This window comes from Ovis aries, chromosome 8 (assembly GCF_016772045.2).
Source record: "Ovis aries strain OAR_USU_Benz2616 breed Rambouillet chromosome 8, ARS-UI_Ramb_v3.0, whole genome shotgun sequence".
NCBI classification, from domain to species: Eukaryota; Metazoa; Chordata; class Mammalia; order Artiodactyla; family Bovidae; genus Ovis; species Ovis aries.
The window spans coordinates 9,063,103-9,085,771 of NC_056061.1; the positions used below are offsets into that span (position 1 = coordinate 9,063,103).

Here is a 22,669-nt window from a genome sequence, read left to right on the forward strand (position 1 = left end):
TTGTATATTTGGAAGTTGTTAGTGGAGTAAATCTTTCTCTTTTTTAAATATCTTCTTTACTTATTTATTTATTTGGCTTCACTAAGTCTTACTTGAGGCCCACAGGATCTGGCATCTTTAGTTGCAGTGTGCAAACTCTTAGTTGTGACATGTGGGATCAAGTTCCCTGCCAAGGGATTGAACCCAGGCCTCCTGCATTGAGAACATGGAATCCTAGCCACTGGACCACCAGGGATGTCCTCAGATTAGATCTTAAAAGTTCTCGTCACAAGAAGAAAAAAAAAAATGTAACTACATGAGCTGATAGATGTTAACTAAACATCTGGTGATCATTTTATTAAATATATGTTAAATCATGTTGTATACCTTACATAAATACAATGTTATGTGTCTGTTGTATTTCAGTAAAACTTAAAAATTAAATTTAAAAATAAATATAAAGAAAGTCTAAGCAGTGCTGAAATTCTTGAAGGTAGATGGGTGCCTGGGGGAAAGAGGACTTGGGGAGGGCAGAAGAGAGGAGGAATGAAGGGCTAATATTTCCATTATAAACAGTGAAGAAATACTTGAAAATAAATCTATTTCAATTATTTTAAGTATGTGTTTGATTTAAAATAATTAAAATAGATTTTTTTTCTCCATCTGGAATTTATATTGGTGAATGAAGTGAGATAGAGATCTAACATCATAGTTTTCCAGCTGCCTATCTAGTTGTAATCTAGGGTAATTTTAATTACAGAAAAAAAAGCTTTTCTTTTTTTCCTTCTCTTCTCCTTCTCATATTGTTGTCTTTTCATGGAGCACTGAGAAACATAGAAATATATGGTCAGACACACACCCCATCCCTCTGATTCTTTAAGGCCAGTTCCATGCCCTTAGATAATTTATAGCTTCTTACATTCGAGTCACACTACAGATAATCAGAGAGGTCAGAAATATCAGGTGCAATAGCAGAACTAAGTTTTTAGACGATTTTGGTGATGGACACCCTGAGAACCTTTGCTTCACATAAGTATTTCCTAGAGACCTCCAGGGGCTCTTCATTTATTGTAAATTAAACAGCCTAGCACATGCAAAAGTATTTTATATCATTGGGGGAAATGCAAATTAAAACCACAATGAGATACCACTGTACACTGACCTGAATGACTAAAACCAATAAATATATTAAAATACCTATAACACCAAATGTTAATAAGGATTTGTAGCAACTAGAATTCTCATAAATTGATAGTAGGATTATAAAACGGTACAATCTCTGGAAAATTTCCTGGAAGTCTCAGATAAAATTAAACATACATCTATTAACCAGCAAATTCACTCCTAGATCTAGGTCAAGATAAAATATAATGTTGCCATTCTCCCAAATCAACCCACCCTCTCCCTCTCTCACAGAGTCCAAAAGACTGTTCTATACATCTGTGTCTCTTTTGCTGTCTCGCATACAGGGTTATTGTTGCCATCTTTTTAAATTCCATATATATGAGTTAGTATACTGTATTGGTGTTTTTCTTTCTGGCTTACTTCACTGTATAATAGGCTCCAGTTTCATCCACCCATAATATAAGATGCTTGGGGCTGGTGCACTGGGATGACCCAGAGGGATGATAAGGGGAGGGAGGTGAGAGGGGGGTTCAGGATGGGGAACACGTGTACTCTCGTGGTGGATTCATGTTGATGTATGGCAAAACCAATACAATACTGTAAAGTTATTAACCTCCAATTAAAATAAATAAATTTTAAAAAGTGTATATATATATATAATGTTGCACAAAGCCTTGTACAATGATGTTTAAATTGCTTCATTTATAATAGCCCCAAACTGGAAGCAGCACAGGGCTTCCCCGGTGGCGCTAATGGTAAAGAACCCGCTCGCCAATGCAGGACACATAAGAGACGCAGGTTTGATCCCTGGCTGGGGAAGATTCCCCTGGAGGACGGCATAGCAACCCACTCCAGTGTTCTTGCCTGGAGAATCCCTCCTCCCATACAGAGGAGGCTTGTGGGCTACAGTCCATAGGGTCACACAGAGTCGGACACGACCGAAGCGACTTTGGACTGAAGCAGCACAGGTGTCCACTACTAGAGTAAACAGACTGTGGTCTATTCGTATAATGAAATAGCACTCAGAAATAAAAAAGGACCACCTGCTGACACAAACAGCATGGACGAATCTCAAAACATTTTGATGATTCAAAACAGGTATTATGGGCTGATTTGTGTCCCCCACCCCCACCTCCAAAGTGTTTACATTAAAGCCCTATAAGTAGTAATACCTCAGTATATGACTGTTTGTATATTGGGCCTTTCAAGAAGTAATAAAGGTGAAATGAGGTCTCATGGGTGGGCCTTAATGCAATATGCTGCTCTTTCTAAGAAGAGGAAATTAGGATGCAGACAACACAGAGACCGAGGGACAACCATGTGAGGACATGAGAACATAATAATTTTCAAGCCAACGAAAGAGATGCCAGAATCTTGATCTTGAACTTTCAGCCTCTAGAACCGTGAGAAAATGCATTTCTGTTGTTTATACCGTTAGTCTGTGAAAAAAAAATTTTGGCAGCACTTGCAAGCTGATGCAGAAGCTCTACACAGAAGAATACAAATAATATTATTCCAATTATATTATGGAGTTCTAAGCAGGTAAAACCATTTCATAATGGGAAAAAAAAAAAAACCATCAGAACAGTAGTTGCCTCTAAAGGATGAACCAGGGCATTAACTAACTGGGAAGGGGCATGCCAGAACTTTCTGGCATGATGGCAAAGAGGTTTGGGTTACACAAGCACATGCATTTGTCAAATCTCATGAATGTTCTCTTAAGATTTGTGCATTTCACTATGTACAAATGCTACATCAAAAGGTAAAAATCATAAACTATCAACAGGCCCTGCCTCTGATGTGAGAAGCTGCAGTGTCCCCATTTCTGCCTTTCCTCTCTAATTACAGACCCAAGCACCAGTGGCTCTACTGTATTTTGCATTTTGTGTTTTTCACTTGGATATTTGCTAAAACCCATCAAGATGAAATTCCCTGGCTGACATGCTCTGCTGTGCTCATCAGCCAAGAAAGATTAGCTGTAGCATGAAGCTGAGTGGAAAGGAGACTTAACTTTTTCCTGAGTAGGAAAATCCATTTGTGAGTACATGCTCAGTCTCTCAGTCACGTACGACTCTTTGCAACCCATAGACTGTAGCCCGCCAGGCTCACCAGACTCTGTCTATGGGTTTCTACAGACAAGAATACTGGAGTGAGTTGCCATGCCCTACTCCAGTGAATCTTCCTGACCCAGAGATCGAACCCGCATCTCCTGCGTCTCCTGCATCGGCAGGCAGATTCTTTACCACTGAGCCACCTGGGAAGCCCTGCTCAGTTGTACCACTCTGGGAAGCCCAGCTCAGTTGTACCGCTCGCCAAGAGGTTTTGATCCCTGACTGTAGCACATTTGGTGGATTGCAAAACAGAAACCTATCAGTCAGGGCCCTGAGTTGACTGAGAGGAGCTAATGCTTAAATTTCCTTTGAGAAGTGAAGACATAGAAATTTGCAAGGGGATAGATGATAACAGTTTAAGATAAGAGGGTCTGTCTCCCTTAAGGAAATAAAAATAAGGAAAATAAGGAAGCCTCTGGACTTTGGTTCAAAGCTCAGGTACAGTTTGTTTAAAGAGGAAGAAAAGCTCCAGTTCTCTGACCTACGTCTTCCTACTTATGGGTTGTCTAGCCTGTAATCTAGACACTAATACGCTATTTGTTGAGAAATTCCATCCTTTGTGCCTTTGGGGAGATTCCTGTTAATTTCTCAAATCACCTTAGGGCATCAGCTACATAATCTACTTGGCATTTTTGACTGTTTTTGACCCAAATATCAAGTTCATTTGCCTCTCAGTGAGTCAAATCTTTTTTACATCACTAAGCCTCCTCATTCAACCAGAAGGAAGTGGGTGGGAAGCATGGCTACGGGTGGCCCACAGTGTTATGGCTCACAAGTCTGATCTTAGAGGCAGGAAATAAACAGTAGTCCTTAATCTATGAGATTTAGGATGAGGCATAATAAGGATCTTTATTTCTGTTACTAGAATCATTCTTCCAATTGTCAGTTTGTGAATAAACGTGAAAGAGATTTTTTTGCTTAGCTTGCAACACAATAGCTCTTTTAAAGAAATGTCTTACTCTGTGAAGTACTCACTTTTCTCCTACTAATTCTCCTGTAAATAAAAAAGACATTGCCTAGAACTGACTAGAATTTTCGGTATGGTCTTTAAGATGAAGGCTATTCTAAATCCATGGAGCCATTCAAGTCTGTCTGAAACAGTCCACCATTGACTGTGAACCCAATATCTGGTTATATCAGTACTTCCAAAGACTCTTTATGAGATTTCCCCCCTACAATTCAAATCTTTGCTTCTAAGCCCTATTTTTTTATTAAGGATATTACAAAACAGTATATTCTGAATCCCTTTTATGTCTAAGAATAATATCTAGTAAATACATGAATAGTTCCTTAAATAAACAAAATCCTTACAAAACGGACCAATATGTAACATCTAAGTTGGAAAGTTGATGTGAGGAATATTAGTTTCTACTAATAACTGCCTTCTCTTGTCTGATTTTCCTTGAGCACACTCTGGATTAGGACTTTTACTCCATTTATGTACTCTTGATGAGACAGAACTTCAAAGACAATCTATTCCTCCATATATATTTTTAAATTGAGTCCTTTCTGTTTGGTCATTTTCTACTTCACATACTTGTATTAAACATTCTTTCTCCAAGTATTGATTGATACTTAATTGATGCCTCAGTAATCTCTGTTCAAATCTGTCTGTTGCTTTGATGCAGTGAACTATGAGACCCATTAAGTCCCCTCAGTAAAACTACAATACTTTATCTCAGTCCAGATGAATGGAGCCTGGAAAATTCTAGAAATAGCAATGACCCTATCAATAATGTAGGGCTTTATAATCCAAGCCCCAAGAAGTAAATAAATGACTATTCTTCGGGCCTGGTTGTATTCTTGATCATGTTTTTCACTGACACTACTATTTCTCAGTAAATGGCAATATTTCATTTCTTTATCTTGGATGCACTGGGTCTTTGTTGCTATGTGCGAGCTTCTCATTGTGGTGGCTTCTCTTGTTGCAGAGCACAGGCTCAGGTGTTGTGGTGCACACGCTTAATTGCACTGCAGCATGTGGGATCTTCCCAGACCAGGGGTTGAACCCAGGTCCCCTGCATTCTTAACCACTGGACCAGGCGAATTCTTAACCACTGGACCACCAGAGAAGTCCAAGGATATGGCAATATTGAAAGCAAATGAAAAATGTCCATGAAAACAATTCTTCCATGTTCAATCTCTCAGAGCCCCCTAAATTCCAAGCTAATGGAAAAGTAATAATTTGATACACAACAAATGTCAGCTAACCTCACAAAGGGAGCTTTTGAGATATTGAATCAATATCATAAACTGTATACTTCTCAATCCAAGTACATAAATGTAATAAGTGTCAGTGTGTATATGCTGACTGATAGACACAATTCCTTTTTGTGGAGATTCCATTTGATAGATAACTGAAGATTATGCTCTCTGAATATTCATTGGATAATACCACATTGCTCATACGAAATGCAAGCTATGTCCTCAGTTCATCCAGATTTTCATCTTTAGGAAGCCTGAATTTATTTGATCTCTCTGCCCATCTCTCCAGACCTTCCTCTGCAGAGCTGGATGAAAAAGGAGCCCAAGCTGTTAAACTCATTCATCATTATAACTTCACAAATACAATATGTTATATGATAAATGTCAATTTCATTCATCATTACAACTTTACAAATGCAATCTCTATGATAAATCTGAATGTGATTTCATATATATTTTTAAGGGGTCAATATTCTTAAATATTCAAAACCAGTCTATTGCAGTAGCCTCACCTATGAAGTGCTAAAATGTGAAATGATTTCCTTCTAAAACTTAACTGCAACTTCATCAACTCTGCTGGAACTGTACCAGCACATATTTATTAGAAAAATAGAACAGACACAAGCTGGTTAGGGTAGAATGGTCATTTCTACCACAAAGGATTAATAACAAAGGAAAGAATTAACCACTTTATTCAAAATTGCCATTCAGGGGAAAAAGGAGTTTTTAAAAAATACATCAGATAGGAGATAGGCTATAACCCTTCTTGGCCATGTCCGCTCTAAGGAAACCAACATGCCTACTCTATGCCTTTATTTAACAGTATGTGTAGAGAAAAACAATCTCCTCTTTTTCCTTGAGTATCTCCCTTAAAGTTATTAAGTTCATTTTTCACCCAATGATTCATAAATATCTATTTCTAAAAGATATTTAAAAGATCTTAAAAGAAGCCTCAGTAGTGACAACAATAAGCAAAAATACTGGGGAAATTATTGACCATGGTAAGATTTTTGAAAAAGACTGATAGCAGCATAAATATCCATTAAATACTAGAAAACAGTGGGATATCACAGCCTTAGCACAAGGATGACAAACATGACAAGTGATAAGAAAAACCAGCAGTAAACTTCCCGTATGCTCGGCTATCATTAGCTAAGTGATGAAGCTATATAGCTTATGTATAAGTGAACAAATAACAAGAATCTCTCATTATTTCAACTATTCCAAAGACTGTTAGGAGAAATATGCCAACATGGAAGTTTTATTTCTTTTTAACAGCTTTACTGTTAATTGTAAATTAACAGGTGTAATTGCATACAAAAAAGTGCATATATTTGACATATACAACTTGACAGGTTTGAAATATGCATATATCCATGAAACCATCACTATAATCAAAGTAATAAACATATCTGTACCTCTGAAAATTTCCTCTTGCCCACCTGGTAATTTTAAACACCAAAATCATAATTACCTTGGGGGCATTCAGGTAAATAAATGTGCCAAGGGGAGTGGTAGCGTTCATATGGCTTCACCACAAATTGTGCATATCTTGTGGACTCCAGAAACCCCTTCCATTAAGTGAAGTGGGGGGGGGTGGGTATGTAAAAACATAATGTATTAGCAACTTCATAAATAAAGATATCCCCAAGAGAAGATTCTTTTATATATATACATTGAAGCTTAGTTAATTCACAATGCTGTGTTTGTTTCAGCTGTACAGCAAAGTTGCACATATATTTATTCTTGTTCAGATCTTTTCCTATTTGGTTACTACAGAATATTGAGTAGAACTTCCTGTACTATACAGTAGGTCCTTGTTGAGTATCTGTTTTACATATAGGAGTGTGTATATGGGCTTCCCAGATGGCGCTAGTGGTAAAGACCTGCCTGTCAATGCAGCAGATGTAAGAGCCACAGGCTCGATCCCTGGGTCGGGAAGATCCCCTGGAGGAGGAAATGGCAACCCACTCCAGTATTCTTGCCTGGGGAATCCCATGGACAGAGGAGTCTGGCAGGCTACAGTCCACAGGGTCCCATAGAGTTGGACATGACTGAAGCAACTTAGCACAGCATGGTATATATATGTTAATCCCAAACTCCTAATTTATCCTCCCCCCACCCCCCCACTTTCCCCTTTGGAAACCATAAGGCTATTTTCAAAGTCTGTGAGTTTGTTTCTCTTTTGTATATAAGCTCATATGTATCATTTTTTAGATTCTATATTTAAGTGATATCATACATTTGTCTTTCTCTGTCTGACTTCACTTAGTACAATTACCTCTGGGTCCATCCATGTTGCTGCAAATAGCATTATGTCATTCTTTTTTAATGGCTGAGTAATATTCCATTGTACATATGTATCACATCTTCTTTATCCATTCATCCATCAGTGGAAATTTAGGTTGTTCGCATGTCTTGGCTATTGTAAATAGTATTGCAATGAACATTGAGGATCATGTATCAAGAAAAGATCTTTTGATATGGATATGATTAGCATCTGCTTAAGATCACTAAGTGAAGCATTCCCAAGCTGGTTTATACAACTAATACTAAAGAGACTATAATTTCTGCCTGATTAAAAAAAAAAGTGAATTCCTTTATCTTCTCAGGTTTAAGAATATTCAATCTATAAACTCTGTGAAAGAATAATCAATCTGTGAAAATTCAATGTCATGATTTTAATTTCATTATATAATACATATGAAAACATACAAAAAACAAAAACATTTGGACACTAAAAACTAAGGTTGCTGATTTACCTGTTGCCTTCATAAAGGAGGAACTTTAATTGCAAAGACAGTGGAGCTAAATTCAGAAAAAAAGCAGTTGCCTATCCATGTTTTACCTCATAAAACAGAATGAAACCACCAATGTGGATGTAGGCAGAGAGGAGACTTTGACACACATCATTTACTCTCCCTCAGTTCAGAGAGGCACACCGTCCATCAACTTAAGAAGTGATCAGTGAGAAGTCATCAGAGCTTCTCCATTAATATTCAGGCCAAGTTTTAGAGTAGACCACAATATGAGTTCCCATCCCTCTCCACACTCTCCTCCAATAATTCTATACAAATATTTAGGTATTGTAATGTGCATCATAGAAATAGCTTCTGAAACTGAAGAAGTTTCCTTCTCATGCCAAAAGAGCCTCATTAGAGAACAGCTCTTATCATGTTGTCCTCTGTCTACAGATCTAAGAACCTGTACCTCCCCAGCAGACAGTGAAGAGTATGCAGTGTGTTGGCAAAAAAAAAAAAAAAAAAGAAGAAGAAGAAGAAGAGGAAGAGAAGAAGGAGAAAAAGAAAAAAAAAGAGATCCTTGGAGCTCAAATAAATGCAATCTCATCCTCCTGAGTCCTAAAATAAAAAAACTTTAGAAACCATATTATATCAAAACAAACAAACAAACAAAAACATAAGAAATGTTTGCAAAACTGCTTGAAGTCCTTAGCAAGATAATAGGAGATATGGTGTATATGATAAAGGAGAGGGGAATTTAAGGGAGGTTGGATACAAGGTTGGGTGTATGGCTAAGTCTTTTCATTGTTCACCTGAAACTATCATGACATTGTTAATCAGCTATACCCCAATACAAAGTAAAAAGTTAAAAAAAAAAAAAAAAAGGAGCAGCAAGGAATATGTAGAATAGACTGGAATTTAAAGATAACAGAGTTAAGGTAAGAATCGGGCTTCCCAGGTGACTCAGTGTTAAAGAATCTGCCTGCCAGTGCAGTAGACACAGAAGACACGGGTTCGATCCCTAGGTCAGGAAGATCCCCTGGAGGAGAAAACGGCAACCTACTCCAATATTCTTGCCTAGAAAATTCCATGGACAGAGGAGCCTGGTGGAGTACAGTCCATGGGATTACAAAGAGTTGGACATGACTGAGTTCACACGTACTCCCTAAGGCAAGAATATATCAGGTTCAAGTAAGAAAGCAATATGCAGTAAATTAAAAACTAGAGGCAGGGTAGAACAGAATTTACACAGTTTAAATTCAGTAATTGGTGAGAATAGATTTGAGAAGCTATTTCAGAATGCAGAGAAGAAGAGAAATATTAAAATATTGAGTCAAGATGGAGAAAAAAAAAGTGTATCCATTATAAGAAGCCTAGATGTTCGCAAGGAAGATAAAAGACAGTGGGAAGAAATAAGAAGTGAGAAACAACGCAGTAACCAAAAGTACAGTGAAAAACAGTCTTCCCAAACTAAACCAAAACAATGTATGAATAGATATGTATTTGTGATGTACATGTGCAAGTCATTATCAGCGCCTAATTCTGTAATAAAAAGGCACACATAAATGAGACAAGGATGAATGAAACAGAAAGGGACACCTGCCCTATTCTTGCCTTTGTGGATGACTGGAGAAACAGACAAATAATCACACAAATAATATGAAACCAAAACCAGGGTGAGAGAGTAGATTGTATTCCAAGAGCATGTGATGAGGGACTTGACCTAGTCGGGAGGTCCCAGCAGGTTTCCCTGGGGAAGGTTGATTCATGCGAGGTCTGAGAGATAGTGGGAGTTAACCAAGGAACAGGAGAGTCCCCACAGAAGGAATAGCATGCGGGAAGCCCTTTAGTATAAGTGAGCACAACATGCTTGAGGATCTATATGAAGGTCAGTGAGACCGGGGCCGAGAGACATAAAAGAAACAGATATGAGATGACGATGAGGAGGGAGGTAGGGAAGAGACAGACCATCCAGGGCTCTGTAGGGCAGAGACTTCATTTTTTTGCACCATGACCTGCAGTAAGAAATACTTTCTACATCATAGCCCAGTACATGTACTCATATGTACACATATAGAAATCAATTTGCTAGATCATAAAACAGTTTTCAGAGATTTTTTTTTAATTTTTATTTTTACTTTATTTTGCTTTACAATACTGTATTGGTTTTGCCATACATTGACATGAATCTGCCACAGGTGTACATGAGTTCCCAATCCTGAGCCCCCCTCCCACCTCCCACCCCATATCATCTCTCTGGATCTTCCCTGTGCACCAGCCCCAAGCATCTTGTATCCTGTATCGAACATAGACTGGCAATTTGTTTCTTACACGATGGTATACATGTTGGGAGAATGGCGTTGAAACATGTAAAACAGTTTATGGCAGACACTAACAAAATATAGTAAAATAATTATATTCCCATGTTTTAAAAAAGAAACCATGAAACAGAATACAATAGAACCTATTAGGTTTTCTCATTGTAAGAGTAGGCAACAGTTTGTGAAATCTTTGGTTTAGATTTATGCTTATTGTATATGTTTTATACATGTGTATATACATACACACGGTCACATGTATGTTTCATATATATAATGCTTTTTAATGCTTTTGTAACCTAACAAATTGACTTCATGACTCATCAGTGGATCCCTACTGCTGTTTGAAAATTTTTGAAGTAAATCCATGTTAGAGATTTTGCTCTTTATCTAAAGCTATGGGGGCAATTTAAGCAGATGCGTGGGGTAAACAGAATTTGAATTTGAGGCAGAAAACAATTTCTCTGGCTAGAGTGTGAAGGTTTGTAAAGAAACCAGTCAGAGGCTCTTAGGTGAAGTGAGAGTCCTAATGAGAGATAACAATTGCTTGACCTTGGAGGGTAGCAGAGGCGAATAAGAAAGATTTCAGAGACGATCAGGAGGTAAAAAGTCCACAGGACTTTGGGATAAGATAAATATGGACATAATTATCAAAGATGACTCTTAGGTTGAAAAGGGCCTGGAGTGAAATATTGAAAAGAACCCCAGTGACAAAATGTTGGACTTACAAAAACAAACAGAACCATCTAACAAGAAAACCTCCAGAAAACACATGTCACTAACAAAAATCAAAATTTGGCTGGCTTCTAACTGTTCTTTTGCAATGTGAAAAGCCAAGAGGCAATGAAAAAATAAACCACAGAATACTGAAGGAAAAAATGTTGGTGAGCTAAAGAGGTTATGCTAAGCCAACTTGCTATTCAGGCATGAAGGAAACAGAAAGTTATCATAACATACAGACAGATTGAGAAAAATGTATCATCCACAATTTGGGGAAAAAAAGCACTTGAAGATGCTACGATCTGGAGACAAATCCAAATTTTAAAATTGCAAATAAGAAGACCATGGTAAAATGAAAGAGAGAGAAAGAAAGGAAGGGAAGGAGGAAAGGAGAAAGGAAGAAAAGATTAACAGATGATACTGAAACCAGTTAAAATAGAATTGAGTTTGAAATACTGTTAAAAATAAGATAAAACTGTAACAAGAAAAAAATTCCTGAAAGGGAGCTATAACATAAAAATGATGAAATTACAACAATAAGGGAATGAAACACAAATTATAGTAAGAGGGAAGATGATTAAGATCATGCTAAATTCCTCACCTAACACAGGGGAAAAATGACTCAAAGGATGCAATTACTCTAAATTCTGATGCTTAGAAAAGAAAACTTAGGGTATATTTTTAATAAGTATACATATAGCCAGAAGTCAAATGTAAAACACAAGGTAAATCTTCAAAATCATTGAATTTTAAAATATACAATACTGTCAAAGTAGTAAAACCAGAAAAAGAATGGGTGCATAAAAAAGCAACTAAGGTAAAGACAGAACAAAACAAAGTTAATGTTGACACAAAACAGAAAATATCAAACATATCACTTTTGAAAATAAGAAAGTTGAAGCTTCCATGAGGAATCTTAGATTATTCAGTTATAAACTTACAAACTTACATAAATGAAAGTACACTTTACTGTGTTTAAAAAATGAATAAAATGTCTTTCAACAAATTTTCTAAGCACACACAACACAATTCTGTGACACAGTTTAATGTATCAACAGTTTTCAGTGGGTCAAAACACATTGCTTGCAAAACACTGATTTAGAAAATAATGAGGACGAAAGTAAAAGTAAAAACTTTGGAAAAATTACAACATTTATTTAGGAAGACAATTTTCAAGGTTTTATTTAAACCCAAAAAGTCAGAAGAAAACATAGAACCTATGGAAAATTGAAAGAAAGAAAATTTCAAGTAATTAAAATAACTAAATAAATTTTACAATAACAGAAATTGCTTTTAAAATGCCAAGAGTTGGGTTCCTTATAAAAAAAAGAAATAGTACCCTTTGAGAAATTTAGCAGAAGAGAAATAGCATGGACATAAGAGCATATATAATAAAGAAACATGGGAACATTTTAAATTGTGAGAGAATACTTTATACAAATAGTCCATACAAATTTATATATATATATTTTAACATAAAAATTCTAAATATGGTATGGACAGTTTATAATAAAATATAAATTATCAAGATGACTCAATGGGAATAAAATATCTTAATAGGTCCATAACTATGGGCAATATTTTTCAAATTTGAAGAAGTATCTTCAAGGAAGGCTCTAGAATCACACAGTTGTATAAATGAGATCTTTCAAGTATCAGGAAACAAATATTTTTCATGCTCTATAAATAATTTTCGAGTATTTAAAATGTGGAATGATAGTTTTTAATATTTAATGACACCAATATATTCTCAATATCAAAATGTCAACAAAATATTAGAGACAAATGTGTTAAATGAAAGCTGCAAAATTTTGATTATAAACATCGGTGAGAAGGAACTAGAAGGGAATCCTAACGAACCAAATGTTATCAGTGTTAGCAACTACTATTCTAGGTCAGAAAAGATAAAGTCTTAATATGTAGCATTGAGATTCAGGCTCCTTTTAAAACAAATTATTAAAAAGCTGTATCTCAGCATATAGCAAGTTAAACACTTCAAAAGGAGAAAATTAACTGTAAGAGATGACACCATAAAAGAGCGAGAAAAACAATTAGAAACAGAAATTTTGGAATAGGGAAGACATTTATAAGTTTATTGACAAAGAAGAAAACATAAAGGGAAAGGTCTTTATTAGCAAGACTTTTTACTTTATTCTTTTCCTCATGTTTTTTCCTCTTCACTAATATTATATCTTTCTGACTGGTATATTGTTATTAATAATAATAATTTGCCTAGTTCTAGAATCCTATGGACAGAGGAGCCTGGTGGGCTACAGCCCATAGGATCACAAAAAGTTGGACACTACTCAAGAGACTTAGCATATAGCATGCCCTGAATTTAATAAGGGCAATCACCAGCCTAATTAAACTTCAGCTTTCCAAGGCTGAACAAATAACTGAATCTGAGAGAAAGATTTTACAGGTTAAAAGGCAAGAACAAAATCATAACAGAGCCAATAAACTAAATAAAAATTAAAACTTTCAACACTAAAGATTAAATTAAAGCATAATATGAAAATATTTGCAACAAATTTCAGAAAGTGAAAGTATCCTTAATAAAATTTTCTGTAAAATTTCCAACAATCAAGAAAATGACTTCTAACTTATTCACATAAGCAATTATTAGCTGTTACAATACTTTTCATGGGAAAATAGTCATGATTTATTATTAAATGGAAAACTAACACAAAACTAAATATAGATAAACAGATCCAGACATAGATAACCTCAATTCTAAAACTATATATGTAGACATATTTAAACATACATACCTCTGTGTATTATACATAAATTTATATTCATATATTTATATGAAAAGCCTTCAGAAAGGTGTTAAGTTGGAGGTAGCAGAAAGCCATGAGATTCAGGAAGTCTTCATTTTTGTAATTAGCTGGCAGCTAGCTTATTCACGTTGATCTTCTGGTCAAAAATCTTGCTTTCTGGTTTTCAATGCCACTAGGTCACTCCTCAAAAAGTTCCCCCAAACACGTATAATAAAATCATGATCTCCACAATTGACACACCCACGTTCCATCCAACATTCCCAGTGGGAACCGGGCAGCAGGAAGAACGGGTGGCTGACAAAGGCCATGGGGCGGCGATGTCCAGCAGGTCTGTCCTCTGGGACAGCTGTGGGCCTGACCTGTCTGATTTTTGCCATGATTTACTCTCTGTACCATGATGATGACTGATTCCGGCCCTAATAGGAATCAGATTTCAGATAATCCACTCAAGCAGTCTGTCAACCTTGCCATAAGAGCAATTAAAGGCCTCGGGAAAGTAGAACACGGCTTTTATTCCATTAGCAGAACAATATGAATTGTATTAGATTCTTTGGACAAAGCACAAAAACTACACTGAAGTTTTGTTTTTTTCACTTTAAAGATTTCAGACTTAAACTTTTCAGGTTTCTCTTGTTTTCGATTCTCACTACCCGCTCATTTAGCTTTTTTAAAAAATATTTTATTGGAGTATAGTATTTTACAGTGTTTCGTCAGTTTCAAATGTACAGCAGAATGACTGTTACATTCATTCTTTTTCAGATCTCATGTAGGTTATCCCAGAATATTGAGTAGAGTCCCCTGTGTTATCCAGTAGGTCCTTGTTGATTATCTCTTTTTGATAGTAGTGTGTGTGTGTGTGTGTGTGTGTGTGTTCCATCTCGACACAGTCTGGTTCAGCTCTGGCTGTGTTACTGAACCTGCATTCCCGAGAACCACAAATCAGTTCCTCTTCACTATCCTCAAAGGCCCTTGGTTCCGCGCTCTTTCTTCTTGCATTCCCTGTGGCTTTCGACAGGTTTCCTCTTGAAGTGATCCCCTTTTGGGGAGTAATCCTCCCTAAAAACACGTATAATAAAATCATGATCTCCCCGACTGGCACATCCGCGTTCCATCCAACATTCCCAGTGGGAACCGGGCAGCAGGAAGAACTGGTGGCTGACAAAGGCCATGGGGCGGCGATGTCCAGCAGGTCTGTCCTCTGGGACAGCTGTGAGCCTGACCTGTCTGATTGACACAGGTCAATGCCTGATGAGGCGGCATCATCAGAACTGGATTCCTGTCCTGCTGTCCTTGCCAATTCCTTCTCCCCAGTGTAGGGTTTTCACAAGATCGCAACCTTTGCCCCCCATCTCAGTCATGAATACTTTCTCTTCTGGACAAAGCCATCAGTTCTTATTAATTGCATATTAAATATGCATATACTTCAACTATCATTTCTACAAAGATGACTTCAAATCATTAGTTATCAGAAACTCCCTTCTTGAGATGCAGGCCCCTGTCTCCAAAGGCCCAGTAGATGGTTCATGCAAACATCCCACCATTGCTTCAAACTCAAAAAACTGAAAATACAATCTCCATCTCCCCCAGAGGGCAGCTCACCTGACTTCTCTCCAGTTCACAGGCCTCTCAAGCACCCAGGCCCAATACTCCTGAGTTATCACTGAAACTATGATTCAGATCTTCAGATCTAGCTCTGCTCCTTCGAATTTGTCAGCTTGATTATTTGAGTGTTCTTGGCCTTGATGTTCTCACCTGTAAAATGGGGTTAAAGTGGTTTCCTAGGGATGTATTAGTTACAATTTTTTTTCTTCACTCAGCCCAGATCCTGGTATATAATAGACACTCATTAAATATCTGCTGACTGACTGAAATAATGAATGAACAAATACTTGAATTAATGTAACCCATTCTTCTTCTGAATACACTGTAGCATTTACTGCATGCCATATTCGGCTCAGATTGTGTATTAACCAACCTTTTGTTAGGTTGCATGTGCCCTGACTTCTTGTGTGCTTGGGTTGCATGTGTGTGTGTGTGTGTGTGTGTGTGTGTGTGTGTGTTGATGTTTTAGACACACATTTAGATTTTGGGGAGTGAATATCTTCCTTATCCTTCCCTATTCCCAGGGCCTCGCGAGATCCTTATTATAGCAGGTGGGCACTAATATTGGACTTTGTATCCTATTTATAAGTCTTAAGTGTATTGCAGCTAAATTTTTCCATTTACAGGAATTGATGCACATTATTTTGCAAGCCCATATTGTTGAGACTTTTTTTATTCATTCTTCAAATCATGACTCACACCTTGTTAGTTCAGAAACTAACACCAAACAGTGATTTTAATGACATGCTAAAAGAGAATTTAGTTCAGGCAAGCCTTCTCACTTTTCAGATTTGCTTCAGTTCAGCCATAAAATTGATTCCCTGTTGAATCTCAACGGCCAAGGCACCTTCACTCTGATATATGTAATTTAATCAGGCTGCTGCTGGCTATGTTCAGCTAAACTATGCTGTGGAATTGCAACTATAGATTGTACCCCAAATTGGGGCATTTTTAAAATTGTCTTTATTCACGGTGACATTTCTACACCCAAGCAAACAACAACTTTGCTGTCTTTCTTCCTCCTTTCTTAGGAAGACTTCTCTCCCCAGAGAGAAAAGCAAAGCAAAGCAATGATACCCACACACTAGCCAGTGTGGCAGTTATGATGAAAGAGGAAATGTGTGTGTGTGTCAAATCTTTGGGCTCTCTGGTCTCTATGAAGAGGACTTTTCTGTAAAATTTGAGTGGGTGAAATTGTTGCATCGCCCACAAAAGTATTTTCATTACCAATTTCCCAGCAGACTTTACTCACAGCCCTGTCTTTATTACCCTGAATATTGGCACATCAAATGTGCTAAGATTTTTTTTAAAAATCAAAACGAATGAGTGATGGACACTTCCTTGTTGTGTCTGAGCCCAAATGGTAACTTACCAGCCCATCTTGTAAATTACAGGTACCTGCCTGGGCCAGACGCATCAAATACAGACAAGACACATTGAACACAGATGTCCTAGGCAAAAAGGCACAGTGTATTTATTAGTCTGAGTGACTCTTTAATTTCCCTTTCTGGAATAAACTCCTCCAGGGATGTGGCTTAGACAAATCGTGTTCCCTCATAACTTATTTTTAAAATAACCCAATATAGAACTTTCAATACAGAGGGCTCAAGAGGATAACTATGAAAAGTATTTGTTCTTCAGTCACTCAGTCCTAACTCTTTGCGACCCCGTGGACTGCAGCACGCCAGGCTTCTCTGTCTTTCACTGTCTCTTCACTCTTCACTTGAGTTTGCTCAAACTCACGCCCATTGAGTCGGTGATGCCATTCAACAATTTCATCCTCTGTCACTGAGAAATATCCCAGTGCTGGTTTTCAAGGGTGGCCATAACAAAGTACCACCAACTGACTGGCTTCAACAACAGAAATTTTTTGTCTCAGAGTTCTGGAGGCCAGAAGTTCAAGATCAAGGTGTCGGCAGGGCCACGTTCTTTCTGAAGGCACTAGGGAGGTATGGGTACCAGGCCTCTTGCCCAGTTTCTTGCAGTTTGCTGACTTTGTGGCGAAATCAGTGCAATCTTCGCATGGCATTCTCCCTGTGTCCATGTGTCTCTGGGTATACATTTCCCCTTTTATAAGGACACTAATCATAACCATCTTAATTTGGTCATCTGCAAAGACCCTATTTCCAAATAAAGTCACTTTCACTGTTCTGGGAGTTAGGACTTCAGCATCTTTTGTGAGGACACAATTCAACTCATGACAGCCCCAGGCAGTCACCGCAGTAGATGTCCAGACGTGAGGCAGAGCAGCGGAAGTCACAGCAAAAACCACAGGCAGTCAGGCAACCGTGGCATCTGAAGTCACAGAAGGGTCAAAGGGTCAGTGTCCTCACCTCTTCTGAATCCTAATTCATGCTTTTCAGTTATGTCATATTTGGTCTTTTTTCTAAAAAGTAGGCAAAACTGTCCATAATGGAGAAGTGGTGATGCTTAAATAACCATACAAACAAGCTTTTCCCCTGGGAAGCACCATGAGAAGAGAGCTTTGGGCATTACCAGATCCACTTGAAGGTTCCTGCACATTTTAGAAATTAAGCACAAAAGATGCAGCCTTCACCCGACATCATTTTTTCAGGAAGAAAGGAATGCGGCCCTTTACGTTGACAGGATACACACCAGAGTAATAAAGGACAACATTTTGAGAATGGGCATTTGATATTTCACAAGAAAAGGCTAACACTTAAAACTATACAAGCTTTCTCCTTTGAAATATGCACATAAAGAAAATTTGTTTTCTTTTCATTTGGACATTACTGGCATATTGTATTCAATGCTAACAGCTTACCATGAATTAAGTGGCTTCTCAAACTCAGTGCTTTTATGATAATAAACATAAATCAATAATACAAGATACACTAATAACTAGCATTTTGTTCTCCCTATGTGCCGTGCTTGGTGCTAAGAGTTTGTCAAGTACTAATTCACTTAACCCAGAAAGTCTGGTTCTGGAGCCTGTGTTTCATAATGTTAACTTCCAAATCTATTAGTTTTCAGTGTTCCAGTATGCCGAACTATGGAAATTGAAGTTCTTTTAACTACCCTCTTAGGTATTATTGCTGCCTTGAAGTTGTTTACTGAAACCAACATTATCAGTTTTCACTCCCTACAAGCATAAACTCTATTTATTTATCTTTCCTGATTTTGTTTAGGTTTTGGCTTTGCGGTGCTCTTTCTTGGGTAGATCTGACTAAACGAAGACTAGTTTGTTTAATCTTCTGATTTTGAGAGATTCATTAGGGTTCAATCAGTGTATGTACATTCACATACATACATGTATATGCAAATATACATGTATACATATGCATACATGCATATATATACATATACACCTCATCTATATACATATACACATATGCATTTTTATACATGTATTTGTACATATGGGCTTCCCAGGTGGCACGGTGATAAGAAGTCTGCCTGACAAAGCAGGGGACACAAAAGACTCTAGTTCTTTTCCTGGGCTGGCAAGATCCCCTGGAGAAGAGAATGGCACCCACTCCAGTACTCTTGCCTGGAGAATCCCACGGACGGAGGAGCCTGGTAGGCTGCAGTCCATGGGGTCGCTGCGAGTCGGACACGACTGACCAACTTCACTTTCACTTTTCACTTGCATGCATTGGAGAAGGAAATGGCAACCCACTCCAGTACTCTTGCCTAGAAAACCCATGGATGGAGGAGCCTGGTAGGCTGCAGTCCGTGGGGTCGCTAAGAGTCGGACACGACTGAGTAACTTCACTTTCACTTTTCTCTTTCATGCACTGGAGAAGGAAATGGCAGCCCACTCCAGTATTCTTGCCTGGAGGATCCCAGGGACGGGGGAGCCTGTGTGTCTGTGGACTGTGGACTACAGTCCACAGGGTCACAAAGAGGCAGATGCGACTAAGCTACTAACACACATATGTATATGTACATATACACGTATATATTAAGAAATTCATTACAAAGAATTGGCTTTTGTGATTGTGGCAGCTGGGTGAGCAAGTTTAAAATTACAGGTCTGAAAAAAAAAAGTTATAGGGCTGGCCATCGGGAAAACAGCTCACAAAAAGTGTGGGACTCAGGTTCAAGTAGGGGCTGCTGTCTATAGGCAGACCTCTTTTTCTCAGCGAACCCTCAGCTTTACTTTTAAGGCCTTTCAGGTGGATTGTCTAGGATAATCACTCTGAGTTAAAGTTAACTGATTATAGACATTACTTACATCTGCAACCTCCCTTCATAGCAACACCTACATTAGTGTTTGATTAAGTAGCTGGGGACTGCAACCTAAATTTGACAGATCTACACACACACAGAGATATTTTTTATACATTTCGTGTGTATACACATACATATATCTGTATGTATATATAGATACAGACAGAGAGAGAGAAAGATTACATCTTCTACTTGGAATTCAGTTCTTGGTCAATATAATTAATAATACAGAAAGACAGCTTTGGACATTGTCAAGTGAAACCAATTCTTAATGAGAAAAGGGCTTATTTTTTCTTTGAAAAAGTTTCCAAAGAGTAACTTTTATCCAGAACTTTGTTTTCAAATAAAAGCATTCAGATGAGGTCAATGTCATTCTAAATTATTCTAAGAGAATTATAAGAATCATTAAGTTTCTTATATAGTTTTACTTACAAAATCTTTCCAGGAAAGTGTCCCGTGATGTGGATTCAAGTATTACCAGTTTATGGAGTAGTCTGGACTTGGTGGGCCTCTGACAGAAAACAACTCTTCTTGCACACGGCCCTCCAATCCATCTCTTTTGGCTCTCTCTTCTGCCCCCAAGGGTGACATCCCAGGCAGTTCCATAGCTTTGCCCATCACTTCCAGTCTCATTATCTGGTCTGAAGAAACCACTCCAAACTCACATCTTCTCCCTCAATAGCTGCTTCTGGCAACCCCTGGCTAGGAAAGGGAAAAGTAAAGTCTGAGGTAGTTGGTGCTATTGTTTCCAGAAGATGTCCGGATGGTAACTCTTTCTCTCTCGAGATAGCTCGATGCGTCCTTCTGAGACCTCCTGCCTTCTAGAGGCTTCTATATATATAATATACTGCACTTTCCCAGATCACACCCTGCACTCTTGGGCTGACTGACTTGACTCTCCCACACTCCTACTCTGAATGTACTTTCAGCTGGGGTTGCGTCCCCTCATCCAGCAGCTTTTCCTAGGAGAGCATCCTTTCAATATTGCTGTAGCCCAGCCAACTTTTGTGGGATCTACCTGGCTCATGGGGACATTTAGTGTAGGGGGTACCACACCATCCCTAAGGCAACCCTTTGACCTTTCTTTGCCTTTGAGGGCAGCTCTTGCCAGCCCCTGAACCTGTGGGCTATTTACAGACCAGTGACAGGCACCAGACATTCTAAATTCTGGGTCACAAGATTTGGTCCTCTCACGTTTCCAAGAGCATCTTCCCACTTACTCTTAAGCCCAGAAAGGGGCTCGCCCAGACATGACTCCATCCAGGTGGTGAACTGTTACCTCCTTTTTTCTAGACAATCCCTCTATGTGCTGTTTGAGTGAGGGTGATAAGCACAGGCCTTCCCACTGAGCCTATACCTTTCTTCTAAGACATTCTCCCCTTATCCATCACCTCCATATCACCCCTTTTCTTAGAATGAAAGGTCACAGAACCACTATCCTCATCTCTTAGCAAAGTACTGCATGAAAAGTCTAGCATTACTCTACAGAAAGCTTGGATGTTTGGCATCATTGCCTTTGCTTGGAACTTCAGCTAAGACTATGAACTATGGGAAATTCTCACTTAATATACTTCTACAACAATTTAAGGAAGCAATTATATTTGGGATAATAAGAAACATTCCTTTACCCATTGATTTTTGATTTATCAGTATATGGTGTATCCAAAGGCATAGGTCTGAAGGTGAAGCTCTCTTCATGACATCATAAGGAGAAGTTTTTGTCTATTCCTTAGGAATGAAGTCTGTTCATGCTTTAGGGATTTATTATGAGACTTCTGCATGTGGGACTTGTTATGGACTGAATGTCTGTGCACCCTAAAACCCATATGTTCAAGTTCCAACCCACAGTGTGGCTGTATTTGGAGATGGGGCCTCTAAGGAAGTAAGTAAAGTTAAATGAGGTCAGAAGTGTGGGGCCCTGATGCAACTGGATTAGTGTCCTTATTAGAAGAGACATCAGACAGCTTGCCCGTCTCTTCTCTCTCCCTGAGTACACACAAGAAGAGGTCACACAGGCACACAGTGCAATGATGACCACCTACAAGCTAGAAGAGGGCACAGGATGAAACCTACCTTGCTGGCTCCTTGATCTTGGATTTCCCAGCTTCTGAAACTGTGAGAAATAAATTTTAGTTATGTAAGCCACCCAGTCTGTGGTGTATACTTATGGCAGCCCTAGAAGATTAAGGGGAGAAGGCAATGGCACCCCACTCTAGTACTCTTGCCTGGAGAATCCCATGGACAGAGGAGCCTGGTAGCTGTAGTCCATGGGGTCGCTAGGAGTCAGACACGACTGAGCGGCTTCACTTTCACTTTTCACTTGCATGCATTGGAGAAGGAAATGGCACCCCACTGCAGTGTTCTTGCCTGGAGAATCCAGGGACGGGGGAACCTGGTGGGCTGCAGTCCATGGGGTCGCGAAGAGTCGGACACGACTGAGTGACTTCGTTTTCACTTTTCACTTTCCTGCACTGGAGAAGAAAATGGCACCCCACTCCAGCGTTCTTGCCTGGAGAATCCCAGGGACGGGGGAGCCTGGTGGGCTGCCGTCCATGGGGTTGCACAGAGTCAGACACGACTGAAGCGACTCAGCAGCAGCAGCAGCAGAAGAAGACTAAGGGCAATTCATACCTCTGTTTGCCCTTTCACATGTCCTCTCAGCAATCACGTTTCTAGCATCACTACATGAGGAGGGCTTCATTACCCCAGTAGGCCTATTCCTATGTATTTATCCTACAAATACAGTCTTTGATGACACACCACCTATGACAAAAAGAAAATACGCATGTTACAGCGAGAGAACCCAATACCAAGGAGTCATTTTAGCAGGTAACTCACCTGCCATTGAGTCCAACTTTCCTAGAAGCACATGGAAGAAAAAAGACTTGATT

At 38.6% G+C, this 22,669-nt stretch overlaps 1 long non-coding RNA gene across 2 annotated transcripts in view; it reads left to right on the plus strand.

Annotated features, from left to right (window-relative positions):
* The window catches only part of LOC132660226 (uncharacterized), a 297,177-nt gene that overhangs the window by 253,837 nt on the left and 20,671 nt on the right, over nucleotides 1–22,669 (plus strand). The window lies entirely within an intron of this gene.